The 23,109-nt window shown below is 43.2% G+C and overlaps 1 protein-coding gene across 1 annotated transcript in view; it reads right to left on the reverse strand.

Annotated features, from left to right (window-relative positions):
- Nucleotides 1-23,109, reverse strand: part of CAND1 (cullin associated and neddylation dissociated 1) — a 2,253,229-nt gene that overhangs the window by 1,341,554 nt on the left and 888,566 nt on the right. The gene's annotated exons all lie outside the window — the stretch shown is intronic.

A 23,109-nucleotide genomic window follows, 5' to 3' on the forward strand; every position in this document is an offset into this window, starting at 1 on the left:
GAGGGACGTCATTGTCTGGGCCTAAACAGGTGACGTAGTAAGAATGAAAATCTCTGAGGTATTTGCTTTCCACAGGCAAGACGATTAATTTTTTCTGACATCGGTTAGAGCAAGAAAAAAGGATCCCCAACGGGGTACTTTCTCTGTTAGAAGACTTCAGGTCTGAAACTCAAAAACGAAAAATGTCAGGATTCAGCCAACTGGCACTTGCGAACTGCTTCTGCTTCGAGCACCACATGGCAAGAAAGACTGATTCTGGGGGCATCTGACATCTGGGGCAAGAAAAACTGATGTAGTGGCGTCTGCTGCATGTTTTATACCCATGACGACCTGACATCATGGAAGAAGCGACAGCATCTGACGCAGAAATCCCAAGACTCTACTAATTCAGGCCAGCTGAGGGCTACCTGCAGCAGGCAGATAATCCAAATGTGATGACTGCAACAGTGAAACACGAAAAACATCAATAGCAAGACAGCCAACACTCACACTTGTACAGCAGTAACTAAACACACACACACATTAAAAACTAAATAGAAACTCTCTACAAATGTGAAAAAATCTCTTTATACAGGTCAACAGTCAACAGAAAGAACTGAGGAAAACATGCATAACACAAACTTGCAAAACTGGAAAACCTTTTAAACCTATGGAATAAAACCAAAAAGCACATTATGCTGAATATCTTCCTGCCTTTTTAATGCTAGATGCTTAGGCATAATATATAGCACACCAAGGAATACACTGCTACACTAATTCTGAGAATCACATTTGTGATTGTCAAAACATGGACAATGAAGTGCAAAGCTACGAATACATACCAAGTCTGATACATCAACCCTGAACTCTAAGGTATGGCTGGTAGTCACAGAGTTGGTATGCATAAACAGCTCACACTACAGAAAGTAACCCCAATACAAAAAAAAAATTCTAAAAACCATAAATGATTAGCTAAACAATTAAAACATTCAATAAATATTTGTAGTCAACCAGTTATGAACCTTGCAAGTAAGAGCGAGCCCAAACAAAAAGAGACCTCAAGAAGCTGCTACACTTTATACAATCCACTATAACAATATAACTATGACCATATATTTATAACCATTCACATGAAACCCACACAGTTCACAAGAAAAACCACTCCAAATAAGGAATCACAAGACTGCAAAAATATGATCACTACTGCAGTAGGGTAAGCTAGCTTCCAAAGTTTCAGGGCACCTTTCACACACCCAGTTTAGTCAGCTTGAGCTGAGCTAACTAAAAGCTGGTGTGGGTACCCAACCTTTCAGAGCTTTCATGTCATCTGACAGAGGTAGGCCAATCCCTGAGAGAACACAGCTAAGAAAAGAACAAAAAAAGTGTTCACACTTTACTATACAAAACCACAAAAAATGAGGGGGTGGAGCACAGGTTACTGCAGCAGTGATCACTTGAACATCAAATATGGTAAGTTTACTTACATAACTGTACTATTCTTCATATTGATCACTGCTGCAGTAGCTTAAGCTACATGGGTAGATTTCCACAGCTTAAAACAACTGGGAAGGGTACAGGAGCCTCTGCAGAATGGTTCTAGCAAAGCCCAACCAAAACTTGGAAAAGCTATCTAGTTTATAGTGCTTTGTAAAAGTATCCGCAGAGGACCAAGGTAATGCTTCTAGAATACTTGATTCCAGTCTTTAAAAAAAAGCCATAGATAAAATCAAGGTCCATGGCAGAAAATGTCTTCACCTTGCCTCAAACAGTTTTCATGTGGTGGGAGCAACAAAGGTAATAGCTGGAGACAACTATTTGGAAATAGTCTGCTTTGGAACAGGTTGCTCTTCCTTACCTTCACAAGAAATGAACAACTGACTGGAAGTTCTAAGGATTTTGTTCCATCAAGACAGTACTAGAGTTGTCTTGTGGATATCCACTGTATGAAGTATCCTATCTCCCTAATTTTAAGATTATGGGAAAAGAAAACAGGGAAATGATAGTTTGGTTTAAAGTAAACTTAGATGCCACATTAGGCATAAAAGGAGGATTAGTTCTTAAAGAAACCCTGCCTTGGTGGAAAATAAAATCAAGTTAACTCACCACAAGAGCTTGAAACACAGATGCTCTTTTTCCAAAGGTGAGAGCAATCAGCAAAACTGTTTTCCATGTTAAGAACCTCAAGTCAGTCAAATAAAATGGTTCAAATGTGGAAACTGCTACCCTCTCTAACACAAAATTAAGATCCCAAGAAAGAGCCACTGGTTTTCTGGGAGGCATCTTATGTAGCACGTCTTTCAAAAACACTTGGACATCAGAATGGATCTTTGGGAAGACCTGCTGAAAAGGCCAACAAACCTTGAGAGGAGTAAAAGGCCAGCAGATAACTCAAACAAATGTAGTAAAACTAGAGAAGCAATAACCCTAAATGAGTGTTGGTCGTGTTGCCACCAACTAGCAAACATTTTCCTTATCTATGACTTTCTAATGGTAGGCTTTCTTGCCTCCACTAATACCTACTGCTCATTCTCAGCCAACAGGTGCTAAACTGTATTAAGACCAGGCAACCAGTTGTAGTTGTCTGGGGTCAGGATGTGTCAAACACCCCTGTTCTTGTGTGAGTAAATCCAGTCTGAGGAAGCTTATGGTAATTGCCCCTAGCAAAACCAAAAGAAGGGCGATCCCACTGTTGTCTGGGTCAGAAGGAAAATCACCACAATGATCTTCTGTATCTTCATAAGTACTCTGGACACCAACAGTGGAAAGGATGGAAAAGCATGGAGGAACATCCCTGTACTAGAAAAAGAAAACGCATCCGTCTTCCAGGCCTTCTTTCATCTAGTCCTGGAACAGAATTTTGCCAGGGATTGCTCACAGAGGAGGCAAACAGGTCTAGCTTAGGAATTCTCCACAGATGGATTAAACCTTGGAAGACCTCCTGAACCAGTTTTCATTTGAGAGAGTCTGGCTTTGTCCTTCTCTACTTGTTTGCCACACAATTTTGCTCGGATGTAATTTAAGATGCCTGTAGAGCGAGACTGTCCGACAAAGCTTCATCACATTTTAAAATGATTAGTCTGCAGAAGTAAGATCCGGTTCCCCCTTTCTTGTTTACATACCACATCACTGTGGTATTGTCAGAGAGGTGTGACAGCCTTTATAACAGCCAGCATCTCTTTTATCTTTAAGTGCTTTTGCCCATCTTTCATAGGTTCATAGGTTCATACTAGGCTAATTGCCCCTTGTGGGCCATTTTAAGCCTAGCCAATTACCCCACGTGAGAATCAAACCCTGCACCTTGTGTTTGCCAGGTAAACACCTTAACCATTATGCCATCCTTTCTTGTCCCAAAGATCTTGCACTTTTATTCCCTTTGACACTGCTTCCCTTTGGAGCGAGAGGAGAGAAAGGGAGACCTGGATTCAGGAATATCTGATGTCTCCCATCAAGATGGGTGTTGGTGCTAGGACCAGAGAGACTTCAGATACCACTGTAACTTTCTCATGTTGAGTCTTGTAAGAAGTATCATGAGAATTATAGATGCCATGAGATCAAGAATCCCCAGGTACTCCCATGCAGTGAAAAGTCTGAGTGAAAGACCTACCAGAAATAAGCTCAGGATTAACCCCAGAAACAAGCTGCACTGGTGGCTTTCCAAATTAAACAGGATGACGGAAGAAAAATGAATTACTGTAAAAATCAGTAAGGGTAATTCTCAGACAGAAATGCTCAAACTAAATAGGTAACTAGGATGGCTAAATAGGTCAATCAAAGCAAACTCTGAAGTTAAGATAGCCTCCCAGGTGAAAAATAACCATAAGGCCTTCTACAGCTACATCACAAACCTCAAAAGCTGCACACAACAATGAGCTGAACTGGTGGTGTTTAATAGTGCCACATTCACTGAGCCTGATACAGCAAACCTGTTAGCAGACAATTTCAGTTTCTTTACCGCCTCACCTCCAACTATCCCCTAAAAAAAAAATACCCTTCAATATAACCCTCCAACTATAATTAGGGAGCATATACTGGCAGCACTCTAACGCCAACAGCACGGCCTCGGTGGACCCCCAATTACATCCCAGGATGCCTCCTGAACAATCTAAAACACAACTTATCAGGACCTGGAGTCATTTAACTATAGTCTTAAAGGTTTTGTGCCACATGAATGGAGGACTGTGGCGGTCATTCCTCTTCATAAGGGAGGACCTTCAACAGACACTGGAAACAACAGACCTATTAGTCTGGCTAGTCTTCTTTGCAAAACTTTGGAAAGAATTATCATGGAAATTATCAATAAGGCTACAGAAAACCTCCAGACACTGGATCCACCCCAATTTGGCTTTGTCAAAGGAAGGTTGTGCTACTGAATCCGGCAGACTTCTTTGGGTGTTGTATCAAATGCTGTAGCCAGATCTAGGTAGGCAGTACACACCATTTTCCTCTCATCCACTGCCATAGCGATCTTTTCAATGTGCTCAACAAACAGCATCAGAGCTACTAGATTAAAAGACCCAAATCTTGCTTGCGACAAACAGAACAAGTTGGGGGGAGAGAGGGAGATGTGTTTCTCAGAGAAAGAGAATTCCCATTCTCTGTAACAGGCTCCCCCATCCGTGTGAAGAATCAAACAAAAAACAGGGACAACAGAGTGATTCTAAATAATGATGTTATATACTCAGAAAAAATGCTACAATAACAATATTTACATTGGCATACTGTACACTACACTCAGCTTGATTATACATTCCACTGTGTTTGCTCGCTACAATGTATATATACACAATTTTTCTATGCAATAAGACTGAACTACTCTGTTAATGCTTACTTTTCTTTCTTTTTTTTTTTGTGAAATATTTTTTTCCACCCAGGCTGAGCCTGAAATTAGTTAATACTAATCAGTGCACTACGTTGGTAAACAAAAATAAATACATAAAAATACCTTTTTCTCAGTTTAAAGCAATGAGGAATAGTCTGGATGTGGGTAAAACTGGATTATTTTTTAATGGTCAATAATTGTATGAAAACATTTCAAACTGTCAACAATTTTACAAAATATTATTTTTCTTTGCTAATATGTTTGGCCTGCAAGTTACCATCTTATTGTTTTCTCAGATTAGTCGGCTTTTACATGCCTAGTGTGGCTCTGCATGACATATGCTGCAATATTTACTCTGGGTGCTGACTTGTGAAAACAAGCTGAAACTACTCCTGACTTTGCAGAATGGTCCTAACGTTGCTTCGCTGTAATCTTTTCCTCATAAAATTTGGATTTTCTAGGCAAATCAGAGGACTGCACTCATTAAATGCTGAAACTTTTGATTTTCAGACCTTTTTTAAAAAAAAAACAATGCCAATGATTTGGAATCACTTTGTTGTCCCTATTTTTCCCCTTCTCTTATTCTTACAGGTTCACAGATTATTAAGTGGCTAACCACCCTTGCAGGCCATTTTAAGCCTAACCAATTATCATATTTGGTGCTTACAATTAACCCATCCTATTGAGGTTTAGATTCACCTCACCATTTCCAAGCTCTAAATTTATATATTACTCTACTGATGATTACTAGATCAAAACCTATTTGGAGGGGACCCATGAATTGGGACAAATCACTTAGAAAAGGCTTCTGTTCATTAGTAGTACAGGGAGAGTCCCTCTCTCTCATTCACTGATGTAATTTATTCTTGACTGTAATCAGGGATGAGCTTTGTTTTACAAAGATTTGTTCCACAGCAGTTGTATACTAGTCTGCAAGATATACCTGTCCCTCCAAACAATTTTGTTAAATGTTGCAGACAAGGGTTTATGTCTTTATGACTCTCGGCATTCCCCAAGGCTCCATTCTAGGTCCCCTTCTTTTCTCTATATTCATCAATGATCTGCCCGAAATTATACCACAGGCTACCTCCATACAGTACGCAGACGATTCCACACTAATCTGCACTGCCTCTACTCCAGCAGAATTACAATCCCTAACCTAGTCTACCTTTAACAAAGTACAAAAGTGGCTTAATAATCGTTTACTCCTACTGAACCCAAATAAAACCAAACTATTACTTTTCTCCCCCACCCAAAAGCAAACACCACCAATATTTACAGTCTCTTCAAACAATGGGACCACAATTTCTCCTGAACCGAACAGCAAACTACTAGGCCTAATCATTGACAACAATCTGAATTACAATGCCCATATAGACAAAACCATAAAAACAGTAAATAAAAAAATAGGATCCATGTATAGGATAAAGAAATTTCTAACCCCAACTACCAGAACCACCACAGCTTCCACACATCATCTCTCCTCCCTTCTCTATGCCTCACCCATCCTTACTAATCTATCTAAATCAAACCTCAACAAAATCACGAGCTGCTATAACAATATAGCTAGATTCGCCACAGGTTCCACATACAGAACCCATCATTGTAATAATCTTCACAACCTAGGTTGGCTAGAACTACCCAATCAAATATACTATAACCAACTCATAGTTGTTCATAAAATCCTCTACCAACCTACCAGTACCCCAATTCTAACTAAAATTATCACCCCCTATAACAACCTAACATCCCTCTGCTCATCCAACAGAATGCTAGTACAAACAACCAAAGCAAACAACTCAGCTGGAGATTCTTTGTTCGCCAACTCTACTGGGAAAAAATGGAACTCCCTTCCTCCACATATAACCTCTAACAGCTCCTTGGCTCAATCCAAAAAAGCTCTAAAGACACACATGCACAAACTCTGGCTATGTCCATGTCTAAACCCCGACTAAACAAAAATGACACTGAGCCTGTAAAATTAGTTGTGCTCCTATCAAAACCCCAATTAACCCAAAAACATAGTAACTAACTTATTAATCCTATCAAAACCCCAACCAACCCAAGAACATAACTAACTATTAGTCTTAACTCACAGATGTGTCTACCAACTCCTCCCTCTACAACCTATTTTTTCAGCCCACACTAAACAAATCCCACCCTAAATATCCTTTTTCTTTATCTTCCTTGCTTTCTATCTGAATATGCTTAACTATCAGACACACCCCTACTAAAAGAAAGTCTTCTCTGAATTCATTGCTTCAAAGAAATTGTTTTCTGTGTCTCACCTATTAGTAACCTACAGATGGCTTTTATCTATGACCTATTGTTAACTTCCTAAACACGTTACAAACTGCATTTTCCTCTCCTTAATTTAACTAAAACTTTAATAGCTGTATTGCTACATTTTAAACATCTTGTAACCTACATTATTATTTGTTACTAAATATCAACACTGTTATGTTGTTGCTACTAAATGCTTTGATAACATGGAGCTTTTCTCCCCGGGCCTCCACTGAAAATGGACATGTATCCAGTCGGACTTTCCCAGTTAACAAATGTAAAATAAAATAAAATAAATAAATGTCTCTGGATTGAGTACTTCTGATACCACTTGGCGTACAAATCTGAAGCAAATCCATCAGTAATGGGTTTGCGCATGCCTTATACACTATATACAGGTCACTCCTTAGCAGTCTAAGAAACCAGATAGGGCTTTGAGGACATATTGTTTAGGTCTTTTATCCTTTTTGTAACGTTTCGCCGCGGGAGTTCCAGTCCTTGAAAGTGCCTGGATAAATATATGCCAAGGGGACATTATACTCAATGACTGGGCTGAGTAAAGGGGGGGGGGGGAGAATAACATCCCTGGATGTAGAAGTAATCCCCTTGTTTATGAACTGTGCAACACAGGAGGACTTCCTTATCATAGTGGACAGATGCTAGTCAAATGTTAGGCACAGTTCACCTAAGTTATCAAATTCTGAATTACTGAGTAAACTCATGGGGGGGGGGGGGGTGCTGCCAATGTTGTAGTTTCCCAAGGGACTCAACTTTCCAAAGGAGACAATAATGCATTTTTGGCATTTAGCTTTAGGCCACGAGTCTAGCACCAGTTATTTATTTGGGAAAAGCCTTCCTCTAGAATGGCGCAGTCTTCCGGGGATTTGATCACTGCTCCTAGCTTGCAGTCACCTACAAGCTTAGTTAGCCAGACACCTTTGCTATTGGCTTTTACTTTTGAGAAGTAGATGCCAATTATTAGAGATCCTAGCACCAAACTCTGCGGGGAATCAAATGGTGACCAGTCTTTTTGTGGCGGCAGCCTCCCCAGTTTTCATCACCTGCTTCCTATCTGTGAGTAATATGCAATCCAGTAAGTAATGAAGGGTTTTATTCCTTAAACGTTTATACTATGCCTGAGTGGGGTATTCTGTCAAAAGTCATGGCTAGGTCAAGGTAGGTGGTGTGCACAATTTTACTTTTGTCCATTGCTTTGGCTGGAATTGTGAAAGAGACTATGGAGGTGGATAATGTATTCAAAAGCCTGAGGGAATAGGTGCATGCCATCCCTGGCAAAGCAGTATGGTCCATCAGTCATGTCCTTTTAGGCTGACAAACAATGGACCCCCTTCAAACAACACCAAAAACTATGTCAATTATTGAAGTCCATTATTTGTTGCTTGTATTACAGCATTATCCTTGGAGAAGGTAGAATGCTGCTCAATGCCACATTTATACCTACCTGGGAAATGGTCTGAGAGCTACATCATGTCATTCTCTTCACATAGTGCAAAGTGGTACACCTCAAATCATTAACACCCACATGTACCATAATAGAGTCATACCGGTACTTATTGTTTAAGGACTTGAAGGTGTGTGTGTGATCTGATAGATTTGGCACAAAAACAACTAGCTATCACACTTTCCTTGCTTAGCTTCATAAAAGGTATATCTTATGTATTGCAATAGAGTCAACTATAGCTAGAATATTTGGATTAGTAGTTGTCTGCATTATGGGCTTAGCATCCATGACTCTGGGACTCCCTGATGTGGCAGGCTTAACAGGTGTTGCTGAGGGTGCTTTATATCCTTCTGCTGCATTTTGGATGTCTGAGACTTGGGAAAGTTAATCTTTAGAACCTTAGCATTTGAAGGATTACTTGTAGTATGCTGGTTATGGTGAGGTGTAGTGTGCGGCTTAAGATCCTGATGGCTGGCTGTCTGCGTGTGATATTTTAGCCTTTGCTGCCATTACACATGTACGTCTCCCACACTGTGTTATACTGTTTGACTAATACAAAAGAAAGCATGAGACAGTTCTTACATTATCTAAAGATACCCATCTCAATCAGGCAAGCTACAGAAGTTGTAGGAAATTTCTGGTCAATGGCTCAGACAGGAATGATTTAGGGGTGATGGGAGGGGGACTACAACTGCTTCAAGCTGGTTTGGTGATGGGATGCATGTGTTATTTTAGTTACATTTATTAAAAAGCAGCGAAGAGGATGCTTAACGTATTAGCCTGGGCAGGCTTTTATTGCAGCTCAAGATGTGATGATTATGCTCAGCGCTACCAAAGCTGCAAGTTTAGATCGCTAACATTGTACAGATTAGGAATGCTAAAAAGATGCGCTGTTTTTTCATCACAGTTAAGTAAGGTGTACACAGCAAAGTGGCTATTTACTGGATGACCCCACATAACCATCCCTTTTTCAATTTTAGTAATTAAAATATCTGATGTGAAGCCATTCCACCCTCATTTTTTTGCTTTTTCTAATTCTTGAGCTAAGAAGTTGAGAGTTATTTTCACAGTCTGATGGAAGAGTATACAGCAAAGTGGTTATTTACTGCATAATCCATCATGACCACAGCTTTTTCATTTTCAGTAATTCTTTGTGATTTATTTCCAGTGTACTTCTGCTATCTATACGCTCTAAATGAGGAATTAAAATATGCAGAATAAAGAGAACAATCAGAATGTAGTGGGGAGGAAAATGGCAAAGAAAAAGAGGACAAAGCACAGAGATTAAAACTAGTCCCTTCATTGAAAATTAAAGCTAAAAAAATCAAGTATAGACAGTACAGTGGCAGAAAGGGGGGTCCAGATCCCTGTTAAGGGCCCAGAATACTAATCTCTTCCATTTACTTTTGTAAAGCTTTCAAGTAGCAGCTTTATCAGAAGATAAAATATGATGGACAGGTGAGGAGAGCCTGGGCTGTTTAGCAATCAGTGGCAGTCAAAGGGGAAACTAATCTGATGAGGCCAAAAGGGGGCAATGAGGATAAATGCACTCCAACTGGAATGCTTTCTGTAGAAATTTAGGAATGAGGGGTAATGGTGAGTACACATAAAGGAGACAGGAGGGCCAAATTGTGAACTACAGCATCTCTCAGTCACTCCCCCATTGGAGGGATCAGGGCAAAAGAACCTGCTGCACTTGTTGAAGGGAGACACAAACAGGTCATAGCATGGCTGGCCCATCAATGGAAAATTCTCTCTGCTACTTTGAAATTAAGAGACCACTTGTGATGCACCAGAATAGACCTGGTAAGTTTGCCCGCAACCGCACTGGCTTTCCCTGGTATATGCATTGCTATTAAAAAGTAACCAGAAGAGATTGCCCATTGCCACACTCTCAATGCTTCTCAACAGAGTGGATAAGACTTGGTTCCTCCCTGTTTGTTAATGTACCAGACCACTGATCTATTTTCAGTCTAAATAGCAATTATCCTGCAGGGGTGAACATCTTGAAAGGCCTGCAAAGCTAGGATAATTTCCAGGACACTGATATGTATCCTGGCCTCTTCTGGGGACCATGTACCTTGGACTGTCCTTCTCAAGTAATGCCCCCCCCCCCCCCCCCCCCAGTTATGAGGTGCCTGTGGGCACGAGAACAATAAATGGATGTTCTCTGGAAAATTTGTTCAAACCAAACCACCAAACAAGATACTTTTGCACGCTTGTGTGATCTTGACTGGGGCAGTTAAAGGATACTGTAGAATGGACCACTGTAATGACAGGGTCCAGTGCAGAATTTGCAAATGAAACCTGGCTAAAGGAACTAGAGTGATAACTGCTGTCATGGATCTCAACGCTTGTAAGATTAGTCATGCTGCAACAGAAGAATGCAGCATTACTCTAGACCTGTGATTTGAGAGTCTGACTGCAAATTGGAGAGAGAGAGAGGGGCTATCCGATTGACTGTGTCCAGACAAGCACCTGTGAACTCCAGACTCTGCGTAGGCATGAATTGTGATTTGCTGTAACTGACTGTGACGCCTAGGTGAATACACAACTGGAGCAAGTAGTCTCTTGCCTGTAGAAGATACCTGGTTAGAGCAGTTAGGAGTCAGTCATCTATGTATAGAAACACTCAGAATCCCAATAGTCTCAAATGAGCTGCTAACAGTGCCATACATTTTGCGAACACCCTGGGGGCTGTGATGAGACTGAAGGGAAATGCTCTGAACTGGTAATAACCGTCTCCAACCTGGAAGTGCAGATATCCCTTTGTTGCACCTGTTAATTTTGATGCAATACTACACATCCTGAAGATTTAGCAAGCACATCCAATCTTCCTTTCATAGTAGGGGCAGACTGAACTGTGACCATCAGAAAACTTTAATACTGCACAAACTGATTTAGTTTGTTGAGATCCAAGATGAGTCTCAAAGTCCCTCACCTTCTCTGAAACCAAGAAGAATCTTGAATAAATTCCGAATACTTTCTGATCTGGAGGACCTTCCAGATGACTCTTTGTAGTAGCTTAATATTTCAAATGCTGCTCCTTCCCCCTCTGATTGGGTGGAAAATCTGGGATTCTTTTCATTCTTCCATGGGAATCAAGGAAAATGGTATGATAGAACCTCTGGATATAATTCTCTGCAGTTGGGAATCTTGTTATGGATAGCTAGGGTTCTGTGGTGCAGAAACAACCCCCCCCCCCCAGACTGCCTCCAGAGGGCAGCAGTCTGGTGCCCTTTCAGGAGTGCTGGTAGGGTTTGTCCAAGGAGACCAAGAAAGCCAGGTTCTATGGGCCACCTCTGCCATGGGGCAGCATCTTCCATTTGAGTTCCCCCCTCTGCCCCTGGGAGAACGATCTCCTTGTGAGTCTTGGAAAGGACACTGGGATTTATGGAACCACTTCTTCCTACCTCCTTGCTGATTCCAGGAAAAGTCAGAAGAGACCCAAAAAACTCCAGAAACAGACTCCTCTTGAGAAGGGGTATCAAAAGAACAACCACCTGTTTCAAGAGCTCCAGAATGTTTCCAAATGAGATCAGGTTGAGATATGGGAGACTCTTCTCCACCAAAATCAGTGTCCTCCATGAAGACACTCCTGAGGGGAATCTAGGTGTCTCCTTTTACACATTCTCTTCTAAATGATCTCATCAGTGAAGTGGTCTGCTGAGATATCAGAAGAGATGGGGGAGTTCTGAGGAACTGACTGGAGACTTGAGCAGGCTGGCTGTCCCAGTGGAATGGAAGAATGAGGCTCAGAGCAAAGAAACAAATGAGGTAAAGTGGTCTGATGCAAAGGGGGGGGGTTAGAGATGTCATTTCTCTAGATAACAAGAAGACCCTCTACACAATCTCAAAGGCAGAGTGCTCCGGAGAAACCGAGACAATGATCAAGAAGCAGACATATCCTGAACCACCAGGTCCTGCAACCACTCTGCCTGAGGATTGAGACACACCCGAGCTTTCCAGCACCAAAGGTCTGAGGGGCAGGGAGAGCTCTGATAGCTTTGGAGTCAACTCTAGTCCACCAGATCCAGTGCCGACACTTCAGTTCCAAGAATGATGACTCATGGAAGTAACTGGAGTCAAAGAACAGACTTGTCTTTCGAGCCGATGAAGACATCCCAAGGGAGCTCAGATACAAGGGCTCAGAAACAGTAGGTTGGATTGGAAAAGAAGAGACCAAAGAGGAAGTAGTCAGACTGGCTCACAGACCCAATGGGAGATGGAGCCTGGAGTACCCCTCATCTGGATCTGAGCTCAGAGGAATTTCCTCAGTATCCTATCCATGTCTGCCACTGATAAGATCAGAGAGAACAGGTACAGGACAGAGGTTTAGAACATTTATTGGGGGGTGGGGGATTCCTCTAAAAAGGGTGAAGGTAGCTGAGATGTTACAACATCTTGTAAGGGAAGAGGCAACCGGAGAGGTGATTTGGATTTCAAAGCAGATGGATTTGAGGTGGTTGGATCTGACTTTTCTGATATTTTTTCAGGATACTCTGCGGAAAGAGATGAAGACAACATGAGATTCAAAGACCTCTTATGAGAGTATCTCTGGGAGCAGAGTTGGGCTTCCTCTCATCAATTTTCTTTGAGGGGTTTTGAGCCCCAGCTGAAGCAGAAGAAAAAGCAGAAGGGAGAAGGCCCCTCAATACAAGCTTATTCCTCCTATCTGTGAGAGGACTGGAGTTAAAACCAGGGCATACAGAGCAGTCCACATATAAATGTGCAGTTCCTACATACTATACGCTTTCCCTGTGGTATCTGAGTTTGGTACTTTATATCCACAGGTAATGCATTTTTTAAAGCCAGTAGGTTTATCAGCCATACTGGCTTAGCTAAAAGAAAAGCTATAAAAAAACAACCCAAAAACTTTTTTTTTTTTTTTTAGTACAGAAAGAAAAGAAAGCTACCAACAATAGTAGACCAGAAATACCTTAAAAAGGGAGTAGAAGAAAAATTCGAGATAGCAATGGTACTAAAGAGAATTACTGAAAAACTGGTAACAATCGCACAGAAATTCACAGCAGAGGAAAAACAATGAAGAAGAGAGGTAGGCAACAAAGAAATCAGAAGGACTAATACAGTTAAAATAGACAAATTTAAGCAAAAACTCACTATGAATTCATCCAAAAGATTGACAGCTAGAGGATTCGTTTCTGTAGCTAAATGGCGGCAAATGAGATCTGAGGTATGTTAGGTTGGCAAGACATTATGGGTAAAGGAAGGAGCTTGAAAGTTTGGATCAGATGATCTGATAGAAGTGGCCAAGTTAGATCAAAAACCCATCAGTTGAGGAATGAATGAAAATGACAACATCAGAAGATTGTATGTTAACAACCCTAGAGTTGCTTCTGTGATCTTAAGTTTGTTAGGGTGCAACAGCTTACCATCTTATAATGCTGTTGGGAGGGGTACACCTATAGATAATAATTGTACAACAAAAGTAGTCTGGATATGTCCTTTCTCAGTTTGCTCTAAAAGGTCCCACATACACTTTGAATATTAGTATGAGCAACATTTAGGCAAAAATTACAAATTTAGTTAAAACTACTGTAATTTTCAGAATTGTGACGAGTTATGTTTTGTAAAGCTGATCCATCCTGCCTGTGCCTACATTCTTGGTACTCATTTGATTAATTTTTCCCCGTATAAAAAGTGGAGACCAAGTACTAGTAGTTTTGGATTTTAAAAATTAAGTTTGCTATAACTGTGACGGAACTGAATAGCATTTTCTCTTCTTTTTGTGTGCGTGTGTATTTTTACCAGTCAGCCACAGCCAAAGCTTAAACAGGAGTATTCTATTTATATTTAATAGCACTTTGTCATTTTTAACTGGTTCTTAATTTTGTATTTCACAAAGAAATTTGAAGTTGGGCACCGGAGCTAACATAAAACAACAATGACTCAGGGAAGTTCGATAAAGAAAATTACAAAAATCAAAAGAGGAGGCAACTGAAGTAATATCCGAATCTATTTTAAAATCTGCAGTGCCTTCAATACTGTGCATCATTAAGAAAAGTCCTGAAGAAATCCAAGCTGGTGCATCCAAAGTACTTGTACTAGAAATGAGAAGTTATGTACCTACCATAACGTTCCATGTTAGTTGTCTTCTCTCGCCTTCTTTCTTGCTTGATGGGTTCGGAGCCGATCCTCGGCTCCGACTCGGCACTTGCTAAGCTCGAGAGTCACTTTTACCAGCTCGAGGCAGCCCCATGTCCCATGATGCAAGGCGGTAAGTACCCAGATCTCGTTTGTACCTATAGGGAGAAACACCTAGCACAAAAAACTTTCCACTGAAGGAAAGAAAGCAATTAGCCTAAAAGAAGGGCTGTAAAGGGAGCCAGGTAACTAACTGGTGCCTAAAGATGCAATCTTCCAAACAAGGGAGATCAAGGTCTGTCCAGGCAAGGGGGTAGGAGGGAGGGTCGCAAGAAAGAAGGCGAGAGAAGACAACTAACATGGAACGTTATTGGTAGGTACATAACTTCTCAATGTTAAGTTGTCAATCTCGCCTTCATTCTTGCTTGATGGGACGCGTCCCTAGCACCTCTATCCTGGGTGGCTCAATGGAACAGACTCTCGAGAACCGTAGAACCAAAACTGGCTCTATCCCTGGAGGCCAAATCCAATTTGTAATGAGAAACAAAGGTATGAGGAGTGGCCCAAGTGGCTGCTGCACAAATAGTGTCTAAAGGGAGTCTAGCCTGAAAGGCTGTGGAAGTGGCTAAACTTCTGGTGGAATGCGCTTTTGGTTTTGAGCACAGCTGTTTGCCCCTGAGCTGATAGATTTCGGAGATGGTGGAAGAAAGCCATCTAGATAAGGTCACTTTGGAAACAGGAAGGCCTTTCTTATTTTCAGCATAAGAAAGAAAGAGCTGATCGGATTTCCTGAATTGTTTTGTTCTGTCCAAATAATATCTGAGTTGGCGGTGAACATCAAGATAATGTAATTTTTGTTCCGATCTGTTGGAGTAATTAGGGAAAAATACAGCGAGATCAATAGAGTGGTTCAAATTAATTTTCGAAGCCACCTTAGGCAAAAAGGATGGATTAGTTCTCAAGGATACCCTGTCCTTGTGGAAGACCAAATAAGGGGGACGAACAGAGAGAGCATGAAGTTCTGACACTCTCCTGGCCGAGGTAATAGCGACAAGGAAGAGTGTTTTCCATGAAAGAAACTTCAATGAACATGAAACAGCTGGCTCGAAGGGAGGAAGAATTAAGGATGTCAGCACTAGATTTAGGTCCCATTGAGGAGGAGGACTCCTGACAGGAGGTTTAAGGAGAAAAATCCCTTTTAGAAAGGCTCTACAAAGCCTGTGGGACATAATGTTGTGATCTGCCAACCTGACATGAAAGTTCGAGATAGCAGCCAACTGAACTTTGACCGTGGAAGATGAAGAGCCCGAGTGAAAGATTTCCGCTAAAAAATCCCAAACTGCATGAACAGGGGCAGTAAAGGGATCTATATTCTTTGACTTTGCCCAACAAGAGAAGCATTTCCACTTGCTGGTATAAATCCTTCTAGTAGAGGATTTAAGGGAAGCCACTATGATATCCCTAACCGGGTTAGAGATCATAGGAAGCCTGGCTAAGGAAGGAAGTGGAGCAACCAAGCTGTGAGGTTGAGAGATGGAATAGACCGATGCAGGTGACCTGATTGGTGGATCAGAAGGTCTGGCACTGGGTCCAGATGCCACGGCTGCACCAAAAGGTGACGATGGAGGAACGGAAACCAAATTTGTCGAGGCCAATAGGGGGCAATGAGAATCATTTTGGCTCTCAAAACGGTGGCTTTCTGGAGTACTTGTGGAATCAATGGAAAGGGAGGAAAGGCATAAAGAAGTCCCTGGGGCCAATCCTGGGTAAGAGCGTCTCTGGGGGGATGGCCTGGCAGTGGGAAGAGAGAGAAGAAGTCCGGGCATTTGCTGTTTTGGGGAGTAGCAAAAAGATCGCAACATGGGCGGCCCCATTCTAGAAAAATCTCCTCCACTATAGATTGTTTGAGAGACCACTCGTGAGGCATGAGAATAGCTCTGCTCAATCTGTCCACTAAAATGTTGGTTTTCCCAGGGATATGCGTTGCTACCAGAAACCGATGAGAGGAGATCGCCCATTGCCAAAGTTTGAGAGCTTCTCGACACAAGGGGTAGGACTTGGTTCTGCCCTGTTTGTTGATATACCATACTACAGACATGTTGTCCGTGTGAACTGCAATTGTTCCCAAGGGAAGAAAGCCGTTGAGGGCTTGCAACGTTAAAAGCACTGCTCTCATCTCTAGGACATTTATGTGCAGGTGGTATTCGAACGGTTGCCATGTCCCATGAACCATCCTGCCCTGATAATGACCCCCCCCCACCCGATCAGGGAGGCGTCCGTAGTGACTGTGGCTACCGGGGCCGGGGATACAAAGGGTCTGCCCTGATGAATCTGGGGAGAAGAAATCCACCAGGATAGGTGGTTTTTGCAAGCTCGCATCACCAGAATTTGGTGATGCATGGGAAATTGTTGATAAGACCACTGGGTGAACAACATCCATTGAAGACGACGCATGTAGAAGCGGGCCAAGGGAAGAAGGGTAATGGCCGCTGCCATGAGGCCCAACACTTTCAGGACCAGTCTGGCTTGCACCTTTTTGCTGGCAAGGATGATCCGCACGTGACTTTGGATATCTGAGATCCTTTGGTCTGTGAGGGTTGCTGACATCCGAACAGTGTCTAAATTTGCACCTATGAAAGTAATACACTGGCAGGGCAACAAGGAAGATTTTTTGTAGTTGATCGAAATTCCTAACTGAGTGCAGAGATTTAGGGTGTAATCCCTGGCTTGGAGAAGTTGATGCCTGGTGGTGGCTGAAAGGAGCCAGTCGTCGAGATACGGAAACACCTGGAATCCTTGACGTCTCAGGTGAGCCGTGACCAATGCCATACATTTGGTGAACACTCTGGGGGCTGTAGTGAGACCAAAGGGCAGGGCTCTGAATTGAAAATGACTGGACCCCAGCCGAAAGCGGAGAAACCTTCTGGAGCATCTGTGAATTTTTATGTGATAGTACACATCCTGAAGGTCTATTGAGCACATCCAGTTGTCTTTGCCCTGGAAGGGCAAAATTGATTGAAGTGTGACCATTCGAAATCTCGTCTTTTTCACAGACTTGAGTCTGCTGAGATCCAATATTGGTCTCCAATCTCCCGTCTTTTTGGGGACCAAAAAGAATCTTGAGTAGATTCCGGGCTCTGAATGGTCTGTTGTAACTGGCTGAATGGCCCTTTTGTGTAGAAGCTTTGATACTTCTAACTTTGCGATTTCCCTTAGACCGGGTGGCACATCTGGAAGGGAATTTTTGTGAGTGAAGGGACTTTCCTCGAAAGGAATTTTGTAACCCTCGGATATGATCGACTGTACCCATCTGTCTTGTGAGAGGGAAAGCCAGGCTTGTGGGTACAGCGATAATCTTCCCCCGACTGCCTCCAAGGATGGACAGTCAGGCAACACCTCAGGGATGCTGGAAGGGCTTGTCAGAGAGAGACTCTCTGCTTCCCTGGTTTTGTGGACCCCCTCTGCCTCTAGGGCGGCGTCTGTTAGTACCCCCTCTGCCTCTAGGGGTAAACTGACCACGTGTATCCGGCGTGACTCCTTGGGATTTGCGGAACCACATCTTTCCACCCTTCTGTCCTTTGGGGTAAGGTCTAGAAGGGGTGGAAAAACGAACCCCTACGGCAGAAGGAGTCTTGCCGTCCTGCTCACACCTGGTCAATGTATCCTTCACTTGAGGACCAAACAAAGTTGACCCATCAAAGGGAGAGTTTGTGAAGGACGCCTTGAAGGGATCTGCAAAATTACAGAGCCGCATCCAGGATTGACGTCTCAGAGCCACTCCCGTGCCTGCGGCTCTACTCGCTCCATCTGCTGCATACGAAATCAGCCGCATGGAGGAGTTGGTTATGGAGTTAAGGATTCCTAGCTGAGAAGCAATCTTGTCTTGTGCCCCTGGAGCTGCAGGATCCTGTACTACTTCACCTAGTTCCTTAAGGATGTCCCTTTGGAGTCTGGTGAAATGACACAAATAATTCAGCGAACGCATGGCAAAAGTCGCTGAGGAAAACATCCGCTTACCATACCTGTCCATGGTCCTGGAATCCTTGTTAGGAGGATGGACTGGTACGGAAGGATCTGCAAGTTCCTTTTTAGTGGCGGCCGTCACCACCATGGCATCAACCGGGACACCTTTTGTAAGGAATTGCTGTTCGGAAGGGGCTGTAATAAATTTAGAAGGCCTCCTGGGAACTGGCTCTACGGAATCAGGAGAAGCCCAAGCCTTTCGAGCGATTACCTGCATAAGGGGGTCAAAAGGCGGAGACACCCAGGAGGTGGAGGGTCGAGAACCAAACGCCTCTAGGTATACCGACTCATCATCGGAGGGATTTATGGTGGGCCAGTTTCCCCTCTGTTTCAGGAGTTCTAGGATGTCTGAAAAGGAGACATCCTCAGAGGGGGATCTTGGGGACCCCTCCAACTCATCTAAGTCGGTATCCGAAGTAGTAGACTCAGGGGAGTCTAAGTGCTTCCTCTTACAAGTCCTCTTGCGCGGAGGATCTCCTGACGGATCAGGAGAATCCTCGGAAGAGGGGGTTCCTCCCAGTGGGGAAACCTGAGGCGGTGGATCTCTCGGTCCGGGAGCAAGAGAGCGGGAAGAGATATCAACAGGCACCGTAGAGGGAGGAGCTAAAGGAATAGACTGCTGACTGAGCCCAGGGGCCAGCACACTCCTCATCACCTCGAAGGCTCCCCTCCCAGGGAGATCCGAGAGAACCCGTTCCGAAGAAACTGGGACTCCCGGGCCCACCGAAAGGGAAGGCTCTGAGGAAGATGTCGGAGCCAAGGTCACCAAGGCCGAAGCTCCAAGGGGAAGAGCGGGGTCGGACAAGGGTCCGATGCCACTTACCCCCTCGGAGCAGACAAGGGAAGCCCGGCCACCGAATCCCTCCAAAGAAGGTCTCGAGGAGGAGATGAGTAGATTTTGAAGGCGCAGAAGGGGGGGGGGTATCTGGCCCTCAGCCATAGCAGTAACTAATCCCGTAGACTCCAGCTCCAAACTCTGGGGTAGAGTCGAAGGAGGAATTTGAAGAGGGTGTGGACTAATAGTCATCTGTTGAGACGGACTATGAAGCATTTGGGCTAGTGCCTGTGATTTTAACAATCTGCTTACCACTCTCTCTAAATCATGGTCTGACAACCTGGAAGACCTAGATGATCGGCTCCGATGGCTCCACTCCGAAAGAAGAGGTGAGGCCGGAGCCAACAGTATCGGTTCCAAAGAGGGAGACCTGGACCTCTTCCTTGAAGGAACCATCGGAGCCGAAGACCCCACGGATCCAGACGGAGCCGATAATTTCTCGGCTCCGAGTATAGGTCCAGATGTATCTGCTCCGGCCGGAGCCGATACAGGCAAGGAAACAATGGTGTCGGAGCCGGTTGGCGCCGACACTGAAGCCTGAGCCACATGGTGGTCGGAGCTAGTCGGAGCAGACACCAAAGTGACAGTAACAGTATCGGCACCGATAGCCATCGGTGCCGAGGATTTAGCCAAGAAGGAGTCGGAGCCAAGGCCGGAGGCTTAGGAACTGAAGCCTGGACCTTGGTAGTCCTAGAAGGCTTACCCGGAGCCGATTTTGCCGGGGAGCCCTCCGGTTTAAAGAGACCCCTTAAAATAAGTTTATTTCTCCTTTCCTGCAGGACTCTCTGGCTAAAAGAGTGACAAATTGCACAGGAGTCCTGCAGGTGAAGAGGTCCCAGGCAGTATAAACAAGAAGTGTCACCGTCTGTCAGAGACATCTTCTGACAGCACGAGTCACACTTCTTGAAGCCTGAGACCCTCTGTTCTTTAGACATGGTGCTTTCAACAAACACTACACACACAGTCCCGATCCAGACAAACTAAAGTTAAAGTATTGAGAAGTAAAAACTCTCACACACACACCCTGACAGGGGGGGGATGGGAGGGATTAAAGGCCTGACTAAAAAAGTAAAGAAGGAAAAATAAAGTTGGTCAGAAAAAGCCTCACAATTATCTATAAAAGATATAATTTTAAAGAAAACAGAAAATTTTTCTGATTGGGGGCTAAAAGTTTAGTAATAATAAACACTTGCCAGGAGCTGGTAAAAGGAGGACCTCATCAGCGAAGCGGCAAATGAGATCTGGGTACTTACCGCCTTGCATCATGGGATATGGGGCTGCCTCGAGCTGGTAAAAGTGACTCTCGAGCTTAGCAAGTGCCGAGTCGGAGCCGAGGATCGGCTCCGAACCCATCAAGCAAGAATGAAGGCGAGATTGACAACTTAACATCCAAAGTTCAAATGACTCAGGGCTTTAAAATGAAAATGATTTTCTATAAGCACTGACAATAAGGAGGAGAAAAAAAATGAAGTTAGGTGTTACCATAATGTTCCGTGTTGTTGATCTTCATCTAGTCTTGACTAATGGGTTACAGTTCCAATCCTTGGAACAGATCTGGCCATCATAAACCTCGTATCAGCCAAAAAAACTCTTGAGCTACAAGTCTACCTACAATGCCGTTCTTCACAATACCCAAGATTGAGATGCCAATAACTATAAAGAGTACAGGTCAGAAGCCATGTCCAAGGCATTCCTAACAAGAACCCAGGACAAGATGTCACTCCACCAGAAACCTATAAGAGGGGGCAGGCGAGAGGGATGCAAGAATAGACGAAGATCAACACAGATGAAACGTTATGGTAAAACATAACTTCTGTATCTGATGATGTCCATCTTTATCTATTCTTGACCTAATGGGACAGAGTCCCAGCTACCCTGAATCCTGGGAAGCCCTACGGAATGATATTCTTAAGTACCAGAGAACCAAAGGATGGGCTCCCCCTGCAGACCATATCCAATTTGTAATGCAAAATGAAGATAAGAGGTTTAACCCAAGTTGCAGCTGCACAAATTTCGGATGAGGAAGTTTTGGAATGAAAAACAGCAGAAGTCGCCACTGATCTAGTAGAATGTGCCTTAACTGCCTTAGGAAGTTTCATGTTCATTTTCGTGTAAATGGAAGAAATGTAATCTCTTAACCATTTGGACAGAGTCACCTTAGATGCTGGTCTGCTCACAGTTGCACTGGTGAAGGATACAAACAACTGTGCAGTTAGTCTAAATTGCTTAGTTCTCTCTAGGTAGAAGCTCAACTGCCTGTGTACATCCAGACGGTAAAGGCAATACATGCCTTTGAAAATTTTGGAAAGGATACAAGTAAATCTATGGACTGGTTGATAGTGGTCTCTGAAATCACTTTAGGACGAAATGTTGGGTTTGTTCTAAGTGACACTCTGTCTTTATGGAAAAATAGATACGGAGCTTTAGAACATAAAACCTGTAGTTTGGAGACTCGTCTCACTGAAGTGACAGCTATGAGAAGTAATGTCTTGCAAGACAGGAACTTTAAATCACAGGTAGCTGCAGGCTTTAACGGAGGTGTGGTAAGTGACTATAGCACTAGAGTCAAATCCCAAGGTGGGAAAGGATCTTTGAAAGGGGGCTTCAAACGTATTGTACCTTTAGTGATGCCTGTACACTGCCCAGCAATCAAGGAGTCTCAATCCTCACCACTAACACCAGTGAGGGGCATCCATATAGGGAAAGGATAATAAATACACACACAGTAAAGTAAAATTTTTCTTAAGAGCACACAGAGATCACAGTCTGGGGCTGGTTTCTCCCTTTCCCTCCAGGTTCCCCAATAAGACTCCCCACTGGCACAGCTATAGGGTCCAGATCTCAGCAGAGTGGGCAAGCTAAAACCTCCAGCACCTTCTCTGTCCAACCAGTGCTTTGTGTCCCTGCCTAAGTAACTGACACACACACACACTGAGGTAAGAGTTATATACAACCACACAGACACTCCTGGAGAAGGCTGGCACAGGTTCTCCAGCTGTGCCCCTTTTACCCACACTATACGGCAGTACCACTTGCCACCACCCACTAACATTTATCAGCTACCAAAAGGACCCTACGAAAGGGTGTCCAATTATACTGTGCATTATTATCAAAATGGTAAGTGCAACTGAACAGTCAAGGCTTATTTGGAGTGACTTTGTACAATATCACTAAATACATGCAATATACTGAGACCTTAAATTATCTCTACAAAAAACAGCCACAGTTGAAAGGTTTAAAAATATTTAATAATAAATAAAAAAAACACAAGACAAAACTTCTTAATACACAGTACTAGTCAAGAGTTCAGAGATCACAGGAAAATGCTTAAAATAATAAGGTTCCTATTAGAAGACCGAAGACGCAATCTTTCGAAGGCGTCTTGGTCGAACTTAAGACTGAAAAGGCAAAATATCCAAGCGGCTTTTAAGCGAATTCTTCCTCTGGGAAAGAATTTGCTTGGCCACTTCATTACTTTGCCGTTTTCGGCACTATAGTGCGGTCTTGGAGTTTGTATATTTAAGTGGGGGGTGTGGGGGGCACAATGTTTAAAGTGTTTTCTTTTCTTTCTTTTTTTTTGTTGGAACAGCAATTGTTTTCCCT

The sequence above is a fragment of the Protopterus annectens genome, chromosome 11.part0, assembly GCF_019279795.1.
Source record: "Protopterus annectens isolate FY-2018-M chromosome 11.part0, PAN1.0, whole genome shotgun sequence".
Classification (NCBI taxonomy): Eukaryota; Metazoa; Chordata; order Ceratodontiformes; family Protopteridae; genus Protopterus; species Protopterus annectens.